Genomic DNA, 25,783 nt, shown 5'->3' on the forward strand with positions numbered 1-25,783 from the left:
CACGCGGCGATGGTATTATCGCCCCTGCACTTAACATGGAACCTCACGGCGATACCGACGGCAGAAATGCGCTTGGGGTGTCCATATAATTGCTATCGCAATAAAAAAATATGGCTAGTGGAAATTTACTAATATGCCCTGCGCCATAAGCCACGTGATCTCCAGTGCGCTTATTGTGTGCTGTAATACCCTTGAATTTAGCTCACCTTTAACCTTTGTGAATCTCGCACATGAACATTCAGGGAAGACATGTGGACAATACGCTAAAAACTGAAAAAAATATTTTTCCGGATGCTTGCTTTAGCTGTGTACCTTCTAACACACGGGGTGCTTGACTTACTTGGCTGCGTAAGCTTGCACTATGCCAGTTCCTTCAAATGCATCGCGGGAAGTGACCGGCCTCGCAAAAAGGTAGTGCCGTACTTCGATGAGCGAGAAGTGTGCAGTGCCTTTACCAGTGTGTCCGTTGGAGGGACTTATCACTGCTTGGTCTGCTTCAGCTGCTACTCTTCCAACGTGCCAATGCATTGATTTAGCATTCAGTTCGAGTTTGAACATGCTTTTAAATGTGCACGTTCTCGCACACAAGCAGCACGCGTCCTTCGGACCAGTAGTGATACGTGAAAAGTCATGCATGAGAACATGTATGACTGAAGCAACGGGGTGTAATACTATGCAAGACAATGTGAAATCATGACAGGAAAAGAAAGAGAGATTACCCTTTCTTGTTTTCTTGTTATATTGTATTGTTTCGCGTCCTATCACACCACCGTAAGCACAAACCGAATAGCAGCAGTGAGGGATACGTTGCTGGGTGTCGTAGGTTTTGCAATTCGGCATTGTTTAAGAGCCGCCTTTCTAGAAGGTGTAAATCATAAATGTTGCCGGTAAATGCACTATTCAGGTCCGCTGAGCATGATTCGGGAAACCATCACCGTTTCTAGACATATGTTGCGAAAATAACAGAACAAATATGCTGCTGTTCAACGCTGTTTAAGTCACTAGGTGGACATAACTTGGGAGTCAGCCTGTTTCATTTCCGATATTGCACTGTTGCATTCACTGTTGACAATCACAAATTTTAATCGTAAAGTTAGTCAAGGGGTTATGTAATATTATTGTATATTTTATGATAAGGATCATTGCTAACCATTTAAACCACAAAAAAAAGCCTAATTATCTCCAGTGGCCGGCTTTTATATATTTGAGCCAGCCGTCGCTTCCAGAAAATGTTATACTCAGGGTATAATGGTCTAACGTGCACCAAATAAAACAGGAAAAGAAAAAGAAGCTGCAAAGTTTCTGCGCGCATGAAACCAAAAGAATGTTGTACCCACTGCAGAGGAAGCTTTAGGTGGGGGCTAACTTAATTTCCTTATTCCTGTACATGTAAAACAGAGAAATAATTTTATTAGACAAGGTCATAACCGATTTGAATGGGAATTGATGAGTTCTAGAAAAAAAGGTAAATTCTAGTAATTGCTGAAAAGGTTAATTTTCATTTGTTATATTTTGTTGTGCGAAGCTTGCGAATGTTGGTAGCCTTGAAAAAATGGAAGAATGAAGTTTACGAATCCGTACCTCTGTACCAAAAACAGATATCGCAGTTCTTTAAACTTAATTAAAGAATATCTAAAGCGGACAAAATTGATGTATGAATTTATAGCTTACGTGAAAGCATTACAACGTTTACGAGCGTTTTACAAAAGTCTACAAATTATGGGTATAAGCCACAGCGGCATTCCGGATTTTGCAAAAGCGTAATTAGGTTGTCCGCAGCTTGTTTGAACGTAGCATTGCTAAGGCAGCCAAGTGGAAAGCCGCTCGTCAGCTACCTCGAAACCTCGAAGGATTACCTCTTTTCCTTTTTGTATTCCCATTTTAATGGGAAAACAAAAAGGAAAAGAGGTAATCCATGCTCAACTCCATGCGCAACTCCATGCGTATGCGCAAAAAAGAAAGCGAGAGAGAGAGAGACTCGCAATTAGCCAACACCACCTAGATAGTACAAGGACTGTTTACTCGTACTCATGGCGTCACGCTATCTGGCCCGAAATTTTCATTGACAAGGTTGGCGTGATGAAAGCGGTGACTTCAAAATCACTGTTGCCTAATAGGGGGAGTCCCCACATGACGTAATGGGCTGGAGGGTATCTAGGTGGTGTGGGATCAGCTGCGCCAGTAGTGACGTCGTTGGTCTCCGTCGTTGCCAAGCGCGCGCGCAACAGTTTTTCTCCGGCTCCGAAATGGGCATACGCCACGCGTCATACGTACTCATGAACAGCCAGCTTTCCATCAGCAACGCCGCGAGCAGAACCGGGAACGAGCTCGTCTATGCCGTGCCGATGCTGCAGCCCGGACACAAGAACAGGCTCGCGCAGCCGAGCGCAAGCAACAGCTACGTACCGAAGATCCGGCAGCCAACCAAGCCGTCGTTTAATGAACCGTCGGAATTAACCCAGTGATAAAAACCGGGGCCGCACGTTTCAGCTTCGCTGGTTAACCATCTGTGAGGAGTGCTTGAGCGGTAATTTATTTCTCTCTCTCTCTCTCAAGACCGGTTGGAATATCTACGTTGATGGTTGTTCGCTGTAAGCATATGAAACTGATGCTTTCAAGTTTGTCCCTGGCAGCTTCCTGTAAAACCAATGATTCAGGAGTTAGTAGAATACCACTAACAAGTAGTTAATCATGGAGAACACCTTACAGTTGGAATCTTCAGGTGGCGTCTAATAAAATACTTCTAAACACTTTTAATAGGATAAGTGGGCGGTGACGGATAGGAGAGATGGAGCAGAGAAGGAAACAGAATTAACGGTTTGATGAATTATATAGTGATGTCAACAGAGGTTGTATCACGCTGCGATACGGCCTCCGGCTGACCTGTTCTATTATTTTTTCTTATTGATTCAACTGTGCGTGCATGTGCAGGTGTTAGGTTTGTTAAGGATATTCGCCAGAAAGTGATGGAGCGACGGAGTCAAGGTCATTTTCGATTGTTTTTCAACGTCCGCTTTATGCATTTGACGAACCTCTCACCTTACTGGTAATATTTAGCAATGTCTGAAAATGCTAAAACCTCGGGGCTTAGCGATCCCAAAACTGGACACCGAGTCTATGAGAGGCGTCGTAGTGGAGGGCTTCGGATAATTACTAACTGCCTGTCTTTCGTTAACGGCCGGGTACTCAAAGTACGATACAAGAGCATTCTTGCATTTGGCCCTCAGTGAAATGCGGCCGCAGCGACTCGAATCCGGAACATGGGGCACGTGAGTCTTCTGTACCGAGAACTACCACACTTACTTTCCTACGGCGTAGACCGCGACGACATTCTAAGAGCCCAGGGAATACTAAAAACCTACTTGCGAAACTGTTTTGTCCCATAGTTGCAAGGATGCTAAATAGGAAAGTTACGCTGCATAGTAAATTACGCTTCTACAATAGGCGAACCGCCACTTGTATTGTGAAACGCGGTTTCGTTACTGAGACTGGAGGCAAAAATGAAAGACCGGTGATGACACCCGCAATGAAGTCCTCGCACCAGCTCACCTTGATGTTATCAACTTTGACCACATTCACTTTGACAGCATTCAATTTTGACTGCACATAGAGAGCACCCTAAATAAGGAACTGTTCGTTTTGCTGACAGACAATTATTATTTTTTGTAGTTTGGCGGAATAGTAGATGTAGTGATGGTTAACGCAGAACAGGAGTAACTGGAGGTCTTTCTGAGAGGCGTTTTTTTCTGCTGCCAACTTAACATAAGCTGCTGATGTTGCTGCTACAGGCACAGTAGTGCTGCATAAATAAGAAACTAGAATGCAAACTACTGTATCCTTGTTTGTTCGAGTCAAACGTTTTGTCAGGGCTCCTAACGAATACAAAAAGAAAAGTTTCATCAGGAAAGATCCACTTAATGAGGGGAAGAAATCTGCCTCAGAATTGAGAGGCCAGAAGAATGGCTCAAAAAAGCAAAAACAAACAAAGTGGAGTGAGAGCGGAATTAACAGCGAGACAATACAACGTCGTGAAACACAACCTCACGACCTTTCAGGAGTCAACGCTGCAGGACGTAAAAAAAGAGAGAGAGACAACAGAAAGGAAAATGAAGAGGTCCCACGCAGCGAATTCCAGGTATTCTGTCATCGAGAACATAAACCGCCGACAAAGAGCGGGTGAGCTCTCAATCCAGGAGAAGACAAAAGCTATACGTAGAATAACCGCGCATAAAAAAAAGAGGAGAGAGAGAGAGAAAAAAGAAAAAAGAAACCATTGCTCCCAATAGCCTCAGCCCCGTTGCCCGATGAAGTTGCTTCAGCGGCATTTTCTCGGTTCGCTGGCTTCGAGGAAGCATTAGTAGTGGGAACTACCACAAAACAGAGACGAGAAAAAAATAAAGGGAAGAAAACAAAAGAAATATAGCAGAGGAAAACGTGAGAAATAAAGGATCGGTCCTAAAATACATGGCGAAGTTCTTCGCGTGCCTGCTCTTTCTGCTCTCTCTCTCTCTCTCTTAACATTCTTTCTTTGCGCTGTCTTCATTCAGCGGCCCAGGTTTTCCCATCTCTTTATATCGTTTTCCTCTCCGAGTGGGGAGTACAGGTGGAGGTCGTGAGAGAATTATGTCTTCATAGGGATATGCTCGTCGGGCGAGAACAAAGTAATGGTGCTGAACAGCGAGAATGGAGATGAAGAAAATTTTTGTTTCAGAAACTTTGGCGCAGAAATAGGGGATTCAGAAGAAGGAACAAGATCAGATGGAGTAGCCTGCGGAATGGCTAAGGGAAGCGAAGCTTTCTCCGGGTGCGACGCACGTGATTCATCGACGCGCACGAAAGGCTGGAACAATTCAGTTGGTTGCGTAAAACAGTGGGTCCGCTGAAGGGTTGCTTGTTTCGGTGCAAAGCAGAAGCGGGAGCACGCAATTTTTCTCCGTGCGGCAACTGATGCCTAGAGCTGTCACTGAAGTACCGCCGCGTGGATATATAGCAGCTTATCTAGGGGCCGCTTGAGAAACTAATTTTGTAGGCTGGAACCGAACTATAAACGTGACGCCACTTTTTCACTTCGACAGGCAGTCACACTGTTGCTACAGCCACTTGGAGCCCCGCTCGACTAGCTCGAGATGGAAGTAGATCTCAGCTACCACACCCAGCGGCAACATTAGTTTGGTAATACACTGGGGCGTTTGTGATAGTGGCGCCCTTAAATGTCACAGCTGGGACAATGTCCTGCGCGCGACACCCTTTGCACTGAACGACAAGAGAATTTTCTGTTGCGCACCGTCTCATTGGGTGCTCACAACATGACCAGCAGTGGGCGATCTGCCGCAGTCGTCCGAACACTGCAGATAGCCGCCATTTCTCTGGGCAAGAAAAGTGCTGGGACCTTAGTCGTGCTCGAAGAGAGATTAGCTCTCAAGGCCCTAGGGGATTTTCTCGTGCTCCATGACATGATATTTTCTTTGGGAACCGTGTAGTTTATGTACACTTCTAATTTTCTCTATGTTTTCAAGGCCTGGCCATGTTCGTGCTGTTCTTGTACTCTTATAGCCTTCTTTTTCTTTCTGTCTCTATTATGTCCGGGATCCATATACTCGCTTGCTTTGTGTTTTGTTATTTTGTTTCAGACTTTCGACAAAGGTTTCTACCTTCGCTACTTCCTTTTATTTCTTTTTCTCAGTAAGATTCTGGAATAGCTGACCCTTTTTCTGGCCAACCATCTAATCAAGAAGAACAAGGAGAAGGTGATCTGGAGGAGGAGGATGATGAAGATTTAAATGTGCTTCTTTGCGACTTAGTTCCACCAAAACAATCAAATTAAAATATTTATATTGAATTGGATTGCCATTTGTCCCTCAGAATGAAAGATTACAGTTATTCAAGTAGTTAAAAATCAATTTGCTAGGTTACCTCGCACACGTACAAACTAACAACTTAACAGCTACTAATGCTTCAGGTTGCTAGTAAAAGGGGTGCATAGGCGTCGTCTTCTCTTCTCTTTTCTGGTCATTTCCTTTAAGTATTCCAGATTTTACTGCCGTCTTTGAAGCTGAGCTTTTGGCAATGGTTCTTGCGCTTCATAAACTCCCTTTGCCTGCACTGTCTTCTTGTGAATATAAAGGATATTTTTTTCATCTCTACTTTTCTTAAAACGTCATCAAGTTCACCATTCAAAAAGCGTTACTGTAATTACTTCTTCCTCACCAAATCATAGCAGGAGTGTCACAACCTTGGCGCATTTCCAAGAAGTCCCCCTGGAAAAATCAGTGGGGCCAATCAACAAAATTATAGGTTATGATTGCCCAGTCACGTTGCCATATTCCCCCGTTAAGCCTACAATTACACAAGTCTGATGTGGCGCTATCGCCGCTATCGCCGCTATCGCCACTATGCCAACTCTGCCCTGAAATATAAACTATTGATCATTATTCTTATCGCGATAGCAATTATATGGACACTCCAACCGAATTTTCGCCCTTGGCGTTGTCGTGACGTTACGCACAAAGTTGGGTACATTCATTCTGTAGGTCATGCCATGGCACAGCCACGCTGTATATGAGATTTATATTGCTACACTATTTTATCACTAAGGTTTCTCATACCGGGTCTTGCATTCTTCACTAAATTATTGCTCCGAATTTTGAGAATGGCAGTCCATAAACAAATGTCATGGAACGTAACACTCACAGGGCATGCATTTTATCTTAAATCTTGTAGGACTATTAAAAACTTGGAGGAGGCTTAAGCTTCGCCTTCAAGAGCGGAACGCGATAGCATTTAAAGATCCCTAACTGCTTCTCACGCTTCCGCGCAACTGCAGCTTATGTAAGTTATGTTTTCCCGGTTCGGGATGCGTGGCTTGGGATGATTTTTCTCTGACGGACAACGCTTCGGACACACGACACCAGATGTTCAGCGACGGGGAGCCCTTAACTCTCCCGCGTTAATAAAAGTGCGAAACAACATCAGCTCTGAAACCTGCAAGTCATATAATTTTACTGGCGCGTGGCTCCTTTCGGGCACCGTAGTGGCGCCTGTGCAATGTCAATACAGGCCCTCCAACGCGTGATAACGCTTTTAACAGTGCCAGAAATCATGTGCCTTTATTCATCCCTGTTTTCTGCGCACTTGAACCAGTTCTTAAAGATGGAATACCAACATGCACAGGCTGGCACTTTGTTGAACCTTAGTCGGACCAGCGTAGTTAGAACAACGTCCGAGAAATTCAAGTGCAACGCTAGACCTTACTATAAGAGTCAGTGTTTCGCAGTTCGCGTGAAACTGCAATTTTTTTCATCTGTAGCCCGTTGATAGCACAAAAATTCATCGGAACTTAGGTATCCTTACGCGAATGAATGAGAAAGCATTGTGACGTTCCTCCGATGTCGCCTGGTGCTCGTTCGCGTTCTTGTGTGGACGTCCAAAGAAGCCGGTCACACCTGCCAACTGAGATGTCGAAGTCGAAGTTTCGTTCATCGGAACGCAGGACAGAACCCACCAAAATCACCGGCACTGACTGGCAGCTCCGCCACGCGTGGTGCTATGTACATCCTGACCCCACAGTGGCTGATTCCCGCTAGCAACAGTTTATGTCACCGTAGTTTTTACCGGGAAATGTTTGCGACGAATGCTATGAGCGAAGGCGAGCTTTCTGGTTCTTTTTTTTCTTACCCCCGCACGGCCGGCGCCGCCACTGCCGCGGATGCACCGAGGTGAGCGCCATCTGAGGGAGTTGATTGGCTGTGACCACGTGACTTTTTGTAGCATCTCCATAAAATACTTTCGGATAAAAAAAAGGAAACTCCGAGGATACCTAAGCACTTCTTATGAGTCATGAATACGAAAACATTAATGTCCAGTTGGACGCCGCTTAGCGGTCCTTCCGGTTCATAACTCGCGGGCAAGCGAGCACGTTGAGACGCTTGGTGCGTTTTGACTTGCCCTTATTGAGGCGCAGTTAAAACATGGGCGAGAGCTTGCATGGACACGGAACACACCCTTAACACATGCTTGCGAGAGAGAGGGTGGTGAAGCGTCGCGGCCATGCCCTCTCGCCTCACTCAACACCTGGCACGCTGTTGTTGTTTCGCGCGTTCTGCTCCGTCGAGGCGCGTTCGTGACGTGGAGCAGCAGATGCAGCTGCTACAGAAGCCGCACGCTGGCTTTAATGGGCCATTTGAAACTTTCGCAAAAGAAAGATACAATTCTTGATGCGCCGCTTGGTAAACATCGCTTGAATTTAAATGCTGGAGTATTACACTTTTTCAGCACCTACATACTGGGTTTTAGCCACAGGAACGTCTTTGACGCAGTGAGTGATTTCATTCGAAGAAACGTATACGATGCCTAATTCCTACTTTCGTTACTACTATTAATAAAAGTGTTCTAAATTCCTATCATTCTAGATATTGCAAATAAGTTTATTGTTTTTTCTTTTAAATTTAACCGTCTATTCATCTAGTCTCACTGTTCGATTACACTACTCTTTTATTCGAAGTTGTATCGTTTCATATTCTATTCTTTTAAGTTATTATTTGAGTGTACAATAACCCACATGTTGAGCGATATCCCATCGTGGGTGGGTGTCATGCTTTGAAGGCGCATCACCATGATCATCAAGCTTCGTCCGCGGTAAACGTCATCATCATGATTAACAACAACATATTTTACGAGGAGCGGAAACAGCACCTGCCGCCTGATATAATTTGTCACTATCTTTCGTAGACTTGTCGCTCAGATTTACTAGCATATAAGAATGCTGAAGCAGGACCTTGAGCAACGCAGGTGATGCACTGACTACGCGGTGACTTGTGAGCAGTGAGAGCCGTTGGCAGTGACATCGATGTGACTGAAAGCAGTTTCGTTACGAGTTGATCGCAACTGCGTTAACGCAATTTCTGTAAAGAAGGTTGTCATGGAGCCTGTACATACAATTTCCCAGTTACATACAGAAATATGGAGAAAACAGTGGCACGTTACCGCACGTGCATCTCAAAAGACTACTTAGCCATTCGACGACGAACCCTCCCAGCGACTCCTAGATAGCAGGTCTCTGCTATCTGCTTTATGAAATCATGCTGCTTGGACCGAAAATTTCTATTAGCAAGCCCGGATTAAGAAAAGCGGTGACGTGAAACTGACCGCGGCCACTCGGGAGCGTCCCAATTATATTCTATGGCAGTCGCGTAAAGCAGCGTGACGTCATGGATCGAAGTGCACCAGCCTTGTGACATCTAGGAGGCGCTGACCCTCCCCGCTACTTGGTTGTTGGGGAACACGCACACTTTCCATTGGAAGCTTTGTATCGTAAGTCCGACGACCACCGACTATCAACCACCGACCGGCGATTGGCGACTGGCAGCCGCGCGGCCAACCATGAAAACTGGCGGAAATTTATATAGAAAAGAAAACAACGCTGGCCTGTTGCATTCCTTTCATCCTTCTCCCTTCTTTCTTGAAAGGTCTAGAAATATTCAGCAATGGGGTGCTGTCTATGCAATGTACTTCCTTTTAGCTGCTCCAAATGTTTTAAAGCTGCCTTTGGAACAATTGTAACCCTTGATCTAACTTACTCGATGAGGCGCCGATTACTTCAATGGCAAATCAAATTTTTAACTGAATAATTACCATAAATGGGCCAAATAACTTTCTAGTTAATTAACTTACGGCGCGTATTTAAATCTATGAATTGTAGCTAGTGAGTATGCATGGCGTATCCACTTAGAACCGATTCTGACGACTGCACCCGTTTCGATATATGCGCCGTCCAACTTGCGGTAAAAACGCACGGTTGTTCCTCTTATTTTTTCAAGCAAAAGCTATTTTATGTATTGAAGCACAAAGCTAACTGTAACGCCAATAAATTTCTTCGGACACTTTGAAAATTATTATGTCCAAACTGGCCTGGTACTGAGAATTTATTCCAAGTGGACACGCCTTAAGAACTCACTGGCTACAATTCGTAAGTTGAAATGCGTGTCGTAAAGTAGATAAATAAAAAGATAATTAGTGCTATTATGTTAATTACTCAAGTAAGCATACTTATTTCTTGTTACAATAGTGGTTGCCTCATTGTGTAATTTCTTTCAAGGGATACAGTTGTGCTGTCTGTCATGGGGAACGAAAAAAAATTGATACAGGTTAAAAGAAAGTATGAAGCTCTTGGTATAAGCTCTCGGAAAATTGCAAAGCTGTGCCTTTTCCAGCGACATTATTATAACTTCACCGAACTGCATCGAAGGCTTCTAATTCCACCAACCCGTACATCTCGTTGCCTTTTTAACTCTTGCAGCATCCAGCGCTTGCATGTTTCAACATTTTCCTTTGATCAATCGTTTTTGCCTAGCGCCATTATAGAGTGGAACAATGAGCGATACCCCATTATCCTCAAGCAGCTGCTTACTGATCACCTTAAACCCTAACCTTATAATGACCGTACTGTGCCTTCATTTTTTGCGATTGCCGTGTCACATTGTGACTGTTCTGCTGATTTTCGCTTGCATTCTATTCAGTGTGCCTCTTGGCTTTGTTTTTTCGTTTTAATACGAATCCACAGGCTGACTTTTGTTAAGAAATTTAAGAAAGAAATTTGTTAAGAAATGTTAAGTTAAGAAATGTTAAGAAATATCTTTGTTTCTATGCTTATCTTCTGTAACCCCCGCCCTTATGTAATACTGCTTCATGGTTCCTTAAGTAAAAATGAATGAATGAATGAATGATGATGATAATAACTATACTTAAGTTTCTGCTTTTATAAATATATGCAACAAATGCATTTTTTTTCAAGACGCCTTTACCAGAAAACAGACTGTATGGTCAGGAACTAAACTCTTGATTTGGTGCTCGGCAACTGAACACCGTGTCTGCGTAGCCGACTGCGACGGGCAAGTTTCTCGTGTACCTCACGGATGACTTTCGTGACAGCTTTCTGCAGTGGGCTTTCTTACTATGAAGCTCGGTACAGGGGCAACAGTCCTTGAAGGAAAGCGCCGATTTCATACATTAAGATCGTGGTATGTGTTAAAAGAATTCCATAACCAATTTCTTCGAGACTGGAGGTTCATACATGCATGTTTATCATTCAATACATTGCTCGCAGTAGCCTGTGTAGTCTGAACGGGTGCAACTGATATTATAGTTGAGTTTAAGAAGGAACGGAGTCAGACAGGTCATGTAATTCGTAGAGCACGTAGCACGTGGTCCGTTAGAGTAAACGAAATGAAACGAACTTGCTTGCCTTCCCGCTTTAAAGACGACGACACTCCCACAAGTTGAGTAATGTCAGTGAGCATGAGCTCCTTAGGTAGGTACCTCTGAACTCTGTAAGTTAAGCTAATACTTCTTTCAGTTAGCGCGCCTTTACACATACCAATACGCTGAAAGAAAAATAGCTCGACGTACAGTGTTGCCTTTGGCGTCTGCCTAAAACTTCGAGCTGCTAATTCACTTCGCAGAACTTCAAACAGCTTTTTTCACTACAAGAGCAAATTTTCGCATCTTAGGACAGTTGTAGATGACGTGCACAGGAATTATCTCGCAAATAGAAACTCTAGTCCAAACTGTACAAAACAATAAAGATGCCGAATACAACTTACGTGAACAGAGAAATATCAAACACCCTTTTTTAAATGCAGTTTGTGACAGCCGCCTGACTGTCTCTCACAGCGGAGATAACGTGCACAGGATGACGAATCCCGACACATGTGCAGCACTTGCATTTCCCATCGATTTAGGAGCGCAGAGTGCAAATTATGTAGAGCAACAGCAATCAAGTTTCTGCCATAACAGCACGAAAGCGCTTTACATTGTAGTTGCGCTCCACCCATAAGTTTTTGATGCATCACATATCGCGTCAGCCTGTAATTTACCTGTCACCCAGCTGGAGAAGGGGCCAAATAACTTTCGAAGAGTACCGAGACACTAATTCATGGACTGCGCCTTGGGACAACATACGCTAAACGTTTTCTATATCGCAGAAAACGGGCTTCTTCCCCGGATTGCTCCAGTGGCAACGACGACTATGATGTTCACCATCTACTCCTCGAATGCACGCAACGCAAGGACGGCAGCTACAGCAAGAACTACACTCCACTGATTCTCACCGACCTTTTTCACTGACAAAATCGATCGGCCCATCGCGATCGAAAATAGCACGGCGAAAAGAATTGAATGCACTCGAACATTTTTACGAAGGCAAAGGCTTCCTTAACAACTACAGGATGACGCAATGAATAGTAACGCAATATAACTACACATTGCTTCTACAATTTGTAATTTTTAGAGCTTGTACAGTACGTGTTATCTTCTCTTGTATTCTGTGTATCCTCATCTGTTTACATGCTCGTCACAATCTACATCACAGTCGCTTGTGTTTGTTTGTGACTGTTTACAAACTCATTGTGGCGCGACGTGCACTTGGCTATTAGATTTATAAGTTCGTGCGTGTATGGGACTGTGTGCTGTGGATTTCTGGCCCCATGACGTGGTTTCATTTAATTTTCTTACAATACGTATCTTTTATATTGTTGTTTTTCCTATGCGAAAAGGAGTAGCCGTCACCATTATGAGGTGACTACATCTCTTTAATTTCGCTTCAATGAAAGAAAGGCATGTTGCGCTTGAGCGAGTGAAACGCAGTCTGCAAACTGTAGAGTCTTGAGTGCTTGAATTCGAAAAGTTCCGCGCAACTGTCCGAGGACGCTGTAAAACGAAGACGGTTGGAAGCCAGAATGTTTCAGTCAAGCGAATCGGAGGGCAAGAGTGCAGCACGCCATGGGATAGCGCATACTGTCCGACACAGGAAATTGTTTGTTTTTTTCACTTTCTCCTGCCAACTCTGTACAGACAAAAGCGGGACCTACAACAGCTACAAAAGGACAAGACGCCGTCGTCGTCGTAAGGAACGAATCGCGCGCGTACCTGGTTGGCTAAAATTTCTTGATGACGCACAGCGCCACCGTAGCGAACACGAAAAAACCCCGCAAGAAGAGCTTTTTTTTTTTTGCGTGTGGTTCGTTCATTCCCTTTCGCCTTTTCCGCCCCGCCCGCAGTTGCTGAGCAATCGAGGCGCGTTCCGCACGTGCGCGCCACGTATACGGCAATTGTGCAGCTGTCTTATCGGGCCGGCTGCAGCTCGCTCTGCCGGTATTGGCTGCACGACGAATTCCTCCCGCTTTCCAGTGCCTATACCCCCGCTGTTCGAGCGGCTGACGTTTCCGAAATAGGGCAGGTGAAATGAATAAACTCTATCGGGGCCGGCAGCCTAAGGAACGGGCCGAGTGAACTCCATGCTGCGCTCGGGGGAGGAGGTTGGGACAAAGAAGAAAGGTGTGCTGCAGATTGGGGAAGAAATGCAGAAAACGAGAAGGGAGGGGGTGGAAGGAACGCTTCGGAGAAGTCTGTGTGGCCTGTACAGGCAGTGCCGACGCGTCGCATTACGAGGCCTTCGCAAGAATGTCCTGGGAAATTGAAAATAGCTGTTTGCCGGGAATGCGCGTCTCTGTCGGCGAAGAAAGGGAAATAAAAAAGAAAGGAAACGCGAAAGAAAGGGAAACAAGAGATAGATTAGATGGAACGGGAACAATAGGTGCGGGGGAGTTGTAGAAAAGCGTCGCTACTCGCTGTCCCGAACGTTTCCCGTGGGCCCGCTTATTTTCTCTCGCATGCATTCCGCGGCCGTTAAAGACGCCGCCGCCCGCCTTCCGCCACTTCACTTTCTCTCGAAGCTTCAGGTAGACGAGAGCGGGCTGCAGTGGGGGTCTCGCGCTGGCTCGTTTGACGAGTGGAGAGGTAGTGGTGGTGTGTAGGGATAGTTTTGTTGGATTCCTCTGTGGAATGTGAAATTTCGGGGGTGATTTTTGACCCGCAGTATGCTGGTTGGAGGTGGTAAACAACATAGCTATTTAAACTATGCTTCAATCAATATTTGAGAGATAGAGAGAGAGAAATAGAAGACAGGAAAGGCGGGGAGGTTAACAAGACGGACGTCCTGCTTGCTGCCTTGCACTGGGGAAGGGGTACGGGGACAAAGAAAGAGAGAGAGGAGATAGAGAGAGTGCAGTTTCGCGCACATTTGAAAGTTCGCACCGAAAGTGCACACGGTTATCGAGACCTGCCGACTTGAGGTATTTTAGCAACGCTTTCGTGACTTTCTGTGCCATCGACGCGTACGGCCATGGTCCAAGGATCTTCATTTCCAAAAATGGTCTCGAGTCCAGCTGGTTCAATGCTGTCCATAGAACTTCACGCTGTACTGGGAACATATACATAGGATGTTTCAATTGTTTCTGTGGTTCCACAAGAGTCGCACATGGACGCCGAGCCAGAGGCGGCACACTACTCTCACCTCACTTCGGGAGGTTAGGAGAAGACCAGTATTAGTATGTCATTGCCTCAGCCACGATATGAAACTTTCTTACCGCGTCGGTTCTGGATAAGGGGATTGGAACTGGTCGGGCTTCCAGATGGGCAGACCAGCTGGCTTCGTCGGCGAGGTCATTACCAGCAATGCCGGTATGTCCAGGTAACCACTGGAACATAATCTCATGCCCGTTAGCGATTGCTTGGTGGGGGTCTTCTCTTATTTCATATGTGCGCTGCTATTTCATATTTATTTATTTATTTATTTCTTTATTTATTTATTTATTTATTTATTTACAAATACTGCAGGCCCTATTCGGGCCCACGCAGGAGTGGATACATACAGCAACGTAAATTACAACTATCAATTAGCAATTGAGAACACAACAAAAACATGTACATACATCATTGTAACACTATACGTAACAGAAATGAACATGAACATACAACAGTGCAATACATAAACAAAATAACAATGCAAAAGCGTAACGCAAAAGCAACTGCTTTCATTGCGGCAATTTAGAGGTCAAAGAAAAGGTTATTTGAAAGCTGAACGAACGATTCTGTTGCATTAGCGTTAACTACTTCTTCGGGTAATTTATTTCATAGTGAAATTACACGAGGAAAAAGAGAATATTGATGGATGTTAAGAATACTAAGCTGATATAAAAATTTGATGCGAGATACAATTCTGCGATGAGCTAGTTTTTTCAATTTCGCCCTGTCGCGAAGAACGGACACGCTAGAAAAACGTGAGTATGTGGAGTATATAAACCGCAAAGCTAAATTTTGCACTCTTTCTATTTTCTTGATCAAATATTTTTGATGAGGGCTCCAGATCAAATCCGCATAATCTAATTTTGGTCTGACAAGAGCTTTGTATGCTGTTAACGGTCGATGAGGTACGGCGCAATTTCCGTTTCAAAAATGCCAGCTTCTTTAGCGCGTTGCTGCAAACGTTTTCTATATGGGGTTCCCAACTTAAATTGCTTGGAGTGTAACACCTAAATACTTCACTCGCTGGGTTTTATGTATATGAGAATTATTAATATTATAAGCAAAATCTAAGGGTTCTTTCTTGTTGGTAAATGTAATAGCTGCCGCCTTCAAAGTATTTAGCTTTATTCCCCATGTTTCACACCATACGCTAATTGAGTGCAACACCTCATTAAGTCCTACTTGGTCGGAGTAATGATTTACATTAGTATAAAAACACAATCGTCCGCAAAGAACCGGATCTTTACAGGTGATTGAACAAATAAATAGATGTCATTGATATAAACTAAGAACAACAAAGGACCGAGAACTGACCCCTGTGGCACACCTGAATGCACTTCTAATGTACCAGAAATGCAGTCTTTAGCAGCAACGTATTCTTTTCCTGAGGACAAATAAGATTCTATCCAATGGATGATATTGCGTTCAATGCCCATAGAGAGCAGTTTAGTTACCAAATCGGCATGCGGAACTACATCGAACGCTTTGGAAAAGTCCAAAAACACTGCATCGATTTGACCCCTCATATTCAGTGCATTCATAAAATCATCCGTTATCTCAGCTAACTATGTTATTGTGGATAAACCAGCCCTAAATCCATGTTGATTTGCATGAAGTAAAAGATTATTCTCTAAATGTGCTATAATCGCTCTAAATAATATGTGTTCTAGCAGTTTACAAGTTGTGGATGTTAAGGAAACTGGTCTGTAATTATTTAGTTCTAAAGGGGATCCAGATTTGTGAATCGGAACTATCCTTGCAAAGCGCCAGTCATCCGGTATCACACAGTATTCTAACGATGTTTTATATATTACATATAAGTATTCTGCTACCCAGACTGCATATCTGTTGAGGAAAACATTAGATATTTTGTCCGGACCTGATGACTTTTTTATGTCTAGATTACGCAAAAGACTAAGAATGCCGTTTTTGCTTAAATCTACTTGTATCTACTACATATGTCATGAGTCCTATAATATAGTGCAAAAGGCAAACTTTTAAGGGTTGCCTTAGAGTCACAAAAATTACCCTTTTCTGAGGTGTCTCTTGCAGGAGGTACCTGACAGCAGCACGTAGGGCAGCAAACTCTGCCGCCGTTGATGTTGCCATGCGTGACAGTTTGAATTTTATTGTGGTTTTCGTAGCGGGAAAGACAACGGCACCTGAGGAGCTGGCAGGTGAGACCGAACCATCGGTGTAGATGTGTATTCGGTCCCCGTATGTCTCATTGATTATTAGCAGCGTCATCTGTTTCAGAGCTATTTTTGGGTGAGAGGGCTCGTTCTTGACAAATGGAATACTTATGCGCAGCTGAACATGTTGAACACCGCAGCTGAACACCGCAAGGGCACCGAAGGCGTTGCTGATGGTATATATCCCAATGGAAGACATCCTGTATGGGTGATTATAATTTCAGAAAACGTTGCACGAGGTCTCTGCGATGGCAAGAATGCCAAGTGATGAACGGGGATGCTGGAAAAATGACGGATATGCGTCCTGAGACAATCCACAGCAACGTATTTTTGGATTTGATGTTCTTTGGCCAGCACGATTGCTGCAGCTGTTGATGCACAGCGAGGAAGTCTTAAACAGGTGCGCAATGCTTGGCCCTGTGAGCTCTCCATTGAGCAAATATTTGACTTGCAGGTACTGGACAAAACTCGAAGACTGTAGCTTAGATACCCTATGAATAGAGCTCTGTACAACTGAAGCATGGAGAGTACAGATGTACCCCATGTTGTTCCGCACACGAATCTCAGTACCTGGGCAATCGACAACAGCTTTTTCTTCAGGTACGTGCAATGAGGGCTCCAGGAAAGATTTCAGTCCATGATTACACCCAAGAATCGATGGCTCTTTCCATAGGGAATAGTGTGTCCGTTAATGGCGGCTGGATATGGTGTCATAAGTTTACGTGTGAATGCAATCAATGCAGATTTTTCGGTCGATACAGTCAAGCCTTGTGTTTGAAGGTATGCTGACGTGAAAGTTGCTGCCGGCTGCCTGAAAGCGAGTGACCGCAGAAGTCCAAAGGCAGATTTAATCTGCTTATATCGAGAAGTAGATTGATTTAGGTAAAATTTCAGCTGGTCCAATGAGTGTCACATGGAACAACGTGGGACTCAATACTCCTCCTTGAGGCACGCCGCAGTAAGTGTAATATTCAGTTTCGGGACCATCTTCTGTTTGTACTAAAGATGACCGGCGAGTTATATATTCAGATAGCCAGCGACACATGCGGCCGCCGATTCCAATAGTCGCCATGTAGTTGATGACGGCGTCATGGGCAACGTTGTCATACGCGCCGTTCACGTCGAGAAGAGTGCAACTGATATGCGCTTATGGCTGTTGCAGAAACGTTGTCAGGTCAACGACGCTGTCTATTGAGGGACGACCCCGACGAAAGCTTGCCATGGAAGCGGGGTAGGTATTGTTACGCTCGAGATACCATTCTAGACGTGCAACAACCATTCTTTCGATCACCTTTCCGATGCAGCTGGATAGAGCCATAGGGGGATATGCCGCCAAGTCCAACGGGGATTTTCTCGGCTTAGCGTAGGTACCAGGCGACTCAACTTCCATTGCCGGGGAACTGCACCTCTGTGCCATGAGTTGCTGAAACTGCTCAGAAGCGCTCTTCTTGCCTTTTGTCCAACGTGTCCCAAGGCAGCATAAGTGACGCCGTCAAGGCCTGGAGAGGATGATCGTGTAAAAATGGCCAGGGCAGCTTGGAGTTCTTCCATGGTAAAGGACACGACCATTTCTGGTACCCTAGCCACAGGGAGGTCACTCACATCAATGTTGGTGTTGACAGGCTCGCCAGTGACTCTCGCACAGAATTCATCCGCAATACCATGCTCAGTTTGGCCAAGACGGAGCGGAAAAGCTGCGAATGGGTGTCGTTGCTGCGGGGATGAACGAAGGCTACGGGCTGTCCTCCAGATATGTGAAATCGGCTTGCGTGGGTCCAGTGATTCACAGCATGTCTTCCATCGCTCACTCTCTAGTTTGTCTATGCGACGCTGAAATTTCTTCTGAATGCGTCGACTCGTGGGTCTCTGGGATCATTAATTGATTTAGTGTGTCTGTATCGTTGCTCTGCACGCCGTCGAATCGCACAAAGTCTCTCATGTTCAATGTTGCAATCCGTTTGGTTTGACCACAGAATGCCCTACATACTTACCTGGTGCCGGGTGTCCGATGATCAATCAAAATTTGAATACTGTACAAAACACGTGAGAACGTTTCTTACTGGAGATAGTAGCAGTAACTTGAATGTTACTCTGAGATTTGTAAGTTATTTTTAAACTAATGTTGTCGCTTGCATTTTATGTACGTTTTATTATTGTTATAGTTATCTGTTTTGAAAACATATATACACATGGCAGGAAAGGGAAAGCAAGGAGCAGGCTGGCAACTGCACTGGCAGGGGCAACACGCCAGTCAACCCTTGTAAAAGGAGGAGAAACATAGTAATGGAAGATAGGAAGAAGGGGGAAGAAAGAGTAGAGAAAGAAAAAATGGCTGTGGCTTAGCTAAGGTTAAGACCAGGATGCGAAGCATACTAGCCTTTATTTTAGTTGTTGAACCACTTGAACATCTTGAATGGGCAGCGCAAAAAGACGATAACAGAAGGCAGGAACACACAGGACAGCGGGTTTTTCGTCTTTTTGCGCTGCCCCTTCAAGATGTTCAACCAGTACCAACTCAACCAAATGTCGATCCTTCTGTTGAACCACTGTTTAGCCTGGTGAACTGCTGTTGCTTGGCTATATTTGGTTCGGCTAGACGAAGAAACAACTCATGCGTTACTCTGCTTCGCCTTCAAGAGTGGAACGCGACAGCGTTCCCGCCGACTCGCCAAGGGGTGTAAGACAATGGGCTACGACGCAGCGACTACGCGCCCCGCATCGGACGCGGTGAGCGTCGAGCAACGCAGCGTTCGGCGCGGCAACGAAATGTGCGCCTGAGCAAGCGACGCACGCCTGAACCTTAGAAACAGCTCGTTTCTAAGGCAACACCGCATTCACTAGAGGCGCTTTTGTACCGCTTTGAAGCATCGTACTCGTGGCTCAGGGGTAGCGTCTCCGTCTCACGCTCCGGAGACCCTGGTTCGATTCCCACCCAGCCCATCTTGCAAGAGTTGAGCCCGGCTTGCAGCTGTTGTGACGTCAGTGCCCTAGCGGGAGGCAAGCGCAGCTGCTTATATACCGCCGCGACGCCGCGAGCGACGGCGCGAGTTGGAGCCCCGTTTCTCCTCTGTCGTGACGTCACGGTGTCACGTGGTATTGAAGGTGACACCGCCGCGCCTGAGGAGCTGGGTTGAGCTCTCGTAATATGCTTCGCATAAAAGATGACAAATCTCAAAACTGAAGCAGCACAGACACAGCACAGGTCGCTCACAGTAGGGCTGGTCACTGTAGGTCACGCTACTAAAGAATGTTCAAATGCTTGAAATTCAAGGGTTATAATAAATGCGCGGCAGTGACTAACTGCCTTTTTTTCGTAATTGCTTACTGTTCAGTTTTTATTTACTTCAAGATTAAGCCTGAAACATACTTACTGCGTTGTTCACCAGAGTGAAGAAGAAGACATAATGCAGCCGCAGATACATTGCCTAAATTATGTACCAATAGGGCACACTTAATGCCTCTGAATTCGAAGTTTTCTGTTATAATTGAGGAACGACGGGCTGCCCTGAATAACTCCACAGTATTTTACAAGACAGAAGCTCACTGGAAAATGGAGACCCACCGTAGTGCCGTAGTGGCTTCGGCGTTGAGCTGTTAAGTCCGAGGTCGTGGGATCGCATCCCAACCGCGGTTGCTGCATTTCGATGGGGGGCGAAATGCAAAAACGCCCGTGTGTCAACATTGGTCAAACACGCATGTCGCTTCAACCAGCGCTTCTACAAAGGAGATTGTGCTTTTGTTTTTTTGTTGCTGTCCTGTTGAAAGCAAATTCCCTTATCGAAACGTTGGCCCCACGTGCCACGATTGGATCCCCGTTGTTCATTGCAGAACTAGCTACTAATAAAAACGAATTCGCGCAGGTAATAATCTCCATATATATCAATGGGAAACGTGAAGCCTCTGTTCAAAAATGTTACGCATACTCTGACTCTTGCTGCACATGCCACGGACGCACAGAACTACAGAGTGCTATTTCAAGGTTGAGGCAGGTAGGTTAAAAGTGGTATTTCTTGCGCTGCGCCGTGCAGTGAATCCTTTTTCAGGTGTTGAAATTGCCTTACATGGAATTTAGCTGTTAAACTCTTAAAGTTAAAAGGAAGCATTAGCTCGGGACCAACTCCGACACGGCCTATTCAGACACATCTAAAACGCAAAAACGTTTTTCTGAGATAAGCCCTGGGCCGATTTTTATGAAATTTGTTGCATTTGAGAGAGAAAGTTAAATTTTAGTGACCTTTGGAAGCGGAATTTCGATTTAGGCCTGAATATTGTTAAGCAATTTATAAATAATTCGGAAGTTTGAGAAGATACAAGTACGAAGCTTGCAGATTCATAGTAGATATCGCGGTTCTGTAAACCACATCTATTGGATTATTGAAAGCGGACAAATTCGATACGTCAATATATATCTGACGTGAATTTGTTACGTTGTTTACAAGGGTTCTACAAAATCTGTATTTCCATATCACTAAAGTTAAAAAAAAATATGGGGTTTTACGTGCCAAAATCACTTTCCGATTATGAGGCGCGCCGTAGTGGAGGACTCCGGAAATTTCGGCCACCTGGGGTTCTTTAACGTGCACCTAAATCTAAGTACATGGGTGTTTTCGCATTTCACCCCCATCGAAATGCGGCCGCCGTGGCCGGGATTCGATCCCGCGACCTCGTCGTACTCAGCAGCCCAACACCATAGCCACTGAGCAACCATGTTGGGTTAATTTTTTTTTTCATGTGTAACATACCAGTTTTGTCCGCTTTAGACGTACTATTAGACCCAATTCACATAATTGTAATATCATTTTTCATTGATGAGTTACAGAGTTGTAAACTTGATAGTTTCGTTTCATGAATATTTTTTATTTTTGCCAATTTTTAATAAGAAATCGACAACCTAAATAAAGAATTTGAATCTAACAGTCACTATATTTCCAGTTCTTTTTAATGCAACAAACATCGTCAAATTTGGTACAGTGGTTGCCGAGAAAAATGAATTCTCCTTTTACAATTATTTATACAGGAGCACCAGAGCTAAAGTTTCCTCTTAAACCTTTCAAGTTTCCTGTAAAGCTCCTAAGGTTAAACACTCAAGTTAACTATGATGTCATAGCTTTAAAGCATTTGTTAAGCAGGCCACATTATCTCTGGGTGCGAAGAATTTGCCAAGCATTTTGCGATGTACACTCTGTCCTGTCGTATGGCGGAGAAATCTTTAAAAACACGATTTACAAGCTTGAGATGAAAAAAAAAAGAACGCACATATATGCCTGACTTGGGCAAAGTGGCGTGCAACATCATCTGCTTATTTTGTCTCATACTCCGCTGCAAAGGTTACTACTACCTGATCTGTCGAGGAAGAGCATATCAACATGAACGCTTTGAGCACGAAACAAACTGCTTATTCGCCCAATATGCGTTTAGACCAATGTACATAAACGGCGGCCGCACTGCCTTCAGGAAACACTGCTTAGGGCGCTACATCTCACGAAAATCGCCCCTTTGCATAAGACGGAGCAGGTTCGAGTATCATTACTGCCAACCAAAAGTGCGAAATAAAATAAAAAGAAACAAAACATATGCAAGCGCACCTCTACGAAAGTACAACAGAGATGTGGTCTCGCAGGCACGTACTACCGATGAAGTTTTGTTTTTCTTAGACGTACATTATGCACGGCACTATGGTTGTTACTTTTTTCTGTGCTGCGTTTCCCTTTAGTGAGGCCACGCCAACGTCAACGTAAGGGCACGCCCGAATACACAGTCTGGAACACTGCCCAGTATGTGGCTGCGCCCCTTAGGCCCTCGTCAGGTCATCGCTTGACAGTATTGGCAGCTGCAGCAATCGATGTCCCCCCTCGCGCCCTCCCGCTGTGTACGTGAACGCCAAGGCTTGCCGCCTCTCCCGCCACACGTGAGGTTCGTGGTGGCACGTGGCTCGAACGAGACGTCACTGCCGCCTGCGTGACGGATGTCGCGCGAGACCCCTTTAATTTGTAAGGCGTATATGGGACAATTCAGCAGCAATGCCAAGGAAGACCGATTGCGGCGGTCTCTTGCCTGGAAGCCAACGAGTTCGCACAGTTACGACATCAACAGACACAAGTAACCTTAGTAGCGTACTAACATTTTTTTCCTAGAATAAGCTCCAATTCATTCATTCATTCATTCATTCATTCATTCATTCATTCATTCATTCATTCATTCATTCATTCATTCATTCATTCGCTTTTTCTTTCCTTCTTTGCTTGTTTCTGTCTGTCTGTCTTGATGTCTTTCTCTATTTTTGTCTGTCTGTCTGTCTGTCTGTTTCCTTCCAAGGTGCTTCCTAGCTCAAGCACATTTCCGGCTGTTTAACGCAGTCCCTAACTTCAAATATCGAATAACGATCCGGAAATTTTAATCAGTGCTAGTTTGAAGTCGCTGCATTAAAAAATGTTTCTTTCACGACACTTGAGAAATTAACGCGACACTTATAAATTTAGGCACTCACGCACTGTCCTGCTTTTCAGATCCTTTTGCAGTGAAGCTGTTAGAACCTCGCTGGGTTTCTCTTGACGTCCGCTGCTTCACCGAGCTGGGGAAGAGAGAGCTGAGAGAGAGTTGAGAGAGAGTGAAAGCAGAGTATAAAAATAGCATCGAGAAGCATAGCGACGCGGCAAGGGTAGGCAGAGCCTTGCTGGGGAAAAGGTGCGGCGCGGCGGGGACACAGGTGGTGTGACGTCATTGCTCTCCGATAAAAATCCGCGCGCTCGCTTCGGCGATCCTCGTTCTCGCAGTGAAAAAAAAAATGCATGGCTGTACTATCGCAAACACCAGAGACCAGAGGAGCCGGGGGAAGTCCAGCAAAAGTTAGGCTAAGTTTGTGGTTTCGCACTGCTTTACTGGCCTTCCTCCGTCTCCGCTGGTCTCTGGTGTTTGCTATAGCAGAGCCACGCATAATTTTTTTGAAGAAACGGAGTATTAAATTTAGAACCGCACTGGAAATTATTTTCTTAATGCAAACTTTGATTATGAAACTCAGTGAAGTTGCCCAGTTGTTTCCTGGTTTCAAAGCAATAATTATGTCACCTTAGGCAGCTTCTGTACTTTTTGTTTTGTTTTAAGGGATCTACAACTGGCAAACAATGAAGTCCATACACACGCCGATTCTTTATCATAATTTCTTACAATGGTCACTATACAATAGCTTACCTTGATTCTTCGAAGCTGATGAGTGCTAGATGGCAGCTTGAATTTCTGTATCATAAAAATTTATAAAGGCGGAAATATTCTTGAAGCTTGTTCTTCAGTCCACTTTTAATGAAGGTGCCTTTGCTTGATCATTTATGTAGGTAAAAAAATTAAATACCAACACAAAATTCACATTCTCCTTACATTGCAGATTGCAGAGATTGGATGTAAATGTATGTCATTGTAGGACTGACTGCAGTAAGCAAAGATTGCAGAGAAAACTCGAACGTCGCCGTATTATCCTATACTAAAGAAAAAGAGAAAGAAAAGGCGTGGAGGTGAACCAGGTTGCAACTGGTTTGCTACTCGATAGTGGTACTGAAATGTTCTTCTGGAACACTAAGGCAACATCGAAGAAAAGAAAAACAATAACTACATGGGACTTCAAACAAGATAACACTGCATTATTTATTTAAAAAAAAGCATATAACAACGGAAGGATTGGCTAAAATTGCTATTCGTCTTTGTGTTGCGTGAAATTCTCTGCTTTCTTCAAAGCCTCTTCACATAGGCGCCATGTTGAACTGAATCCACAAAAGTGATTTGCCCTCTTCACCCTCGTTCTTATTTTTTTTTTGCACGACACGCTATACTTGCTGGTACATCGCAGTGTGCGCAACTTCCGATACCGTGTTTCCCCTAAATTGAAGAAAAAATTGCTGGTTTTTTTTTTTTCAGATTCTTCACAACTTATGAAAAAAAAATCAAATATGCAGTTCATGGCCACATGATACAGATCAAGATAAAGGTGCGTTCATTTGCGCGTAAAATGGCTGCAGATCTCACGGTTTACATTTTCTACAAAACGCAACAACAATCACGTTACGGAATGATTTTGGAGTGAAACTCCACACAGAGCGACGTTGGCACGTTGCAATCGAACATTTCTTGCAATGCGTATGTAACAGCGTCTAACGCTAAGCGTGGATACAATGGCGCACAATGGTTCACGTTTCTATGCGATGGGCAAATGATTTGGTGTTGTCGTGGCGGAATTCTGACAACGAAGAAAAGGATAACTTCAAAGCGAGATTTTCAATGCGCAGCTGATGCCCGCAGAATGGCAAGAACTACAGAGTGCTTGGCGTGCACAAAATTCACAGCGCTGCTTGGCCGTTGCTGACATAATGATAACCGCAGAAACGGCTCAGTGGTTGTGGCGTTCTGCTACTGAGCACAAGATCACGAGTTCGGCTCCCCGCCGTGGCATTCGGATTGCAGCGAAGCACTAAGAACGCCTCTCCTTCATGCTTTGGATCGGTGTGCAAAAAATTCCTGAGGAGGTCTAAGTTGATCCAGAGCCTTATACTATATGGCGTCTCTTGTAGCCCTGGGGTGCTACAGCGTAAAGTTATGCCGTTCTCGCTTTGCTCCAACCTCCTGATGTCAAATTTATGTGACTGCTGACGGACGCATAGGCGTTGACCCGCAAGGTTTTTTCAACAATCCAAACAAACGCTCTCCTCGTTTAGAGGAGGTGGTTTTCGTTTGGTTTCAAAGCGAATAGCATGTACTACCGATACATGTTTTCTTATTTAACTGGCTGACGAAAGGCGCGGAGTGAGCACAGTAGGAAATGGTTTGGTTGTGCTTGAGTTATAGCGCAGTGAAAGTCGATAACCGGGCGAGCAGAGGGGTGCCGTCGTCTCCGACTGGTCCGCTTCCTCATGCTTAGCTGGCGGTGTCTCGAACAACGATTGCGGGGGCATGCAACGAGCTGTTGGAAATGCGCGCCAAAACTGATGCTCCATTTATTTATTTATTTATTTACCCTCAGGGCCGAAGCATTACAGAGAGGAGTGGGTAGAGAATAAACATAATGCATAAAAACATAATAACAAACTAATAATAAACATAATAAACATAATATGACAACGCATGGTAAGGCATGGAAACTCTTAATTATATAATGTTAGCTAAGGCCGATTTAAATCAGGTGTTATCATTAATGGAAACAATGTCGGAAGGAAGGTGATTCCAATCTTGTGAAGTTCGAGGTAAAAAAG

The 25,783-nt window shown here is 44.6% G+C and overlaps 1 protein-coding gene across 1 annotated transcript in view; it reads left to right on the forward strand.

The window, feature by feature from the left end:
• GluClalpha (glycine receptor alpha 1) overlaps positions 1–25,783 on the forward strand; it is a 689,081-nt gene that overhangs the window by 67,234 nt on the left and 596,064 nt on the right. Inside the window, exon 2 of the mRNA XM_070537219.1 lies at positions 24,456–24,525. The gene's annotated coding sequence lies outside the window, so the exon portion shown is untranslated. The remainder of the gene's footprint in view (positions 1–24,455; positions 24,526–25,783) is intronic.

Source organism: Dermacentor albipictus, chromosome 4 (genome assembly GCF_038994185.2).
Source record: "Dermacentor albipictus isolate Rhodes 1998 colony chromosome 4, USDA_Dalb.pri_finalv2, whole genome shotgun sequence".
Classification (NCBI taxonomy): domain Eukaryota; kingdom Metazoa; phylum Arthropoda; class Arachnida; order Ixodida; family Ixodidae; genus Dermacentor; species Dermacentor albipictus.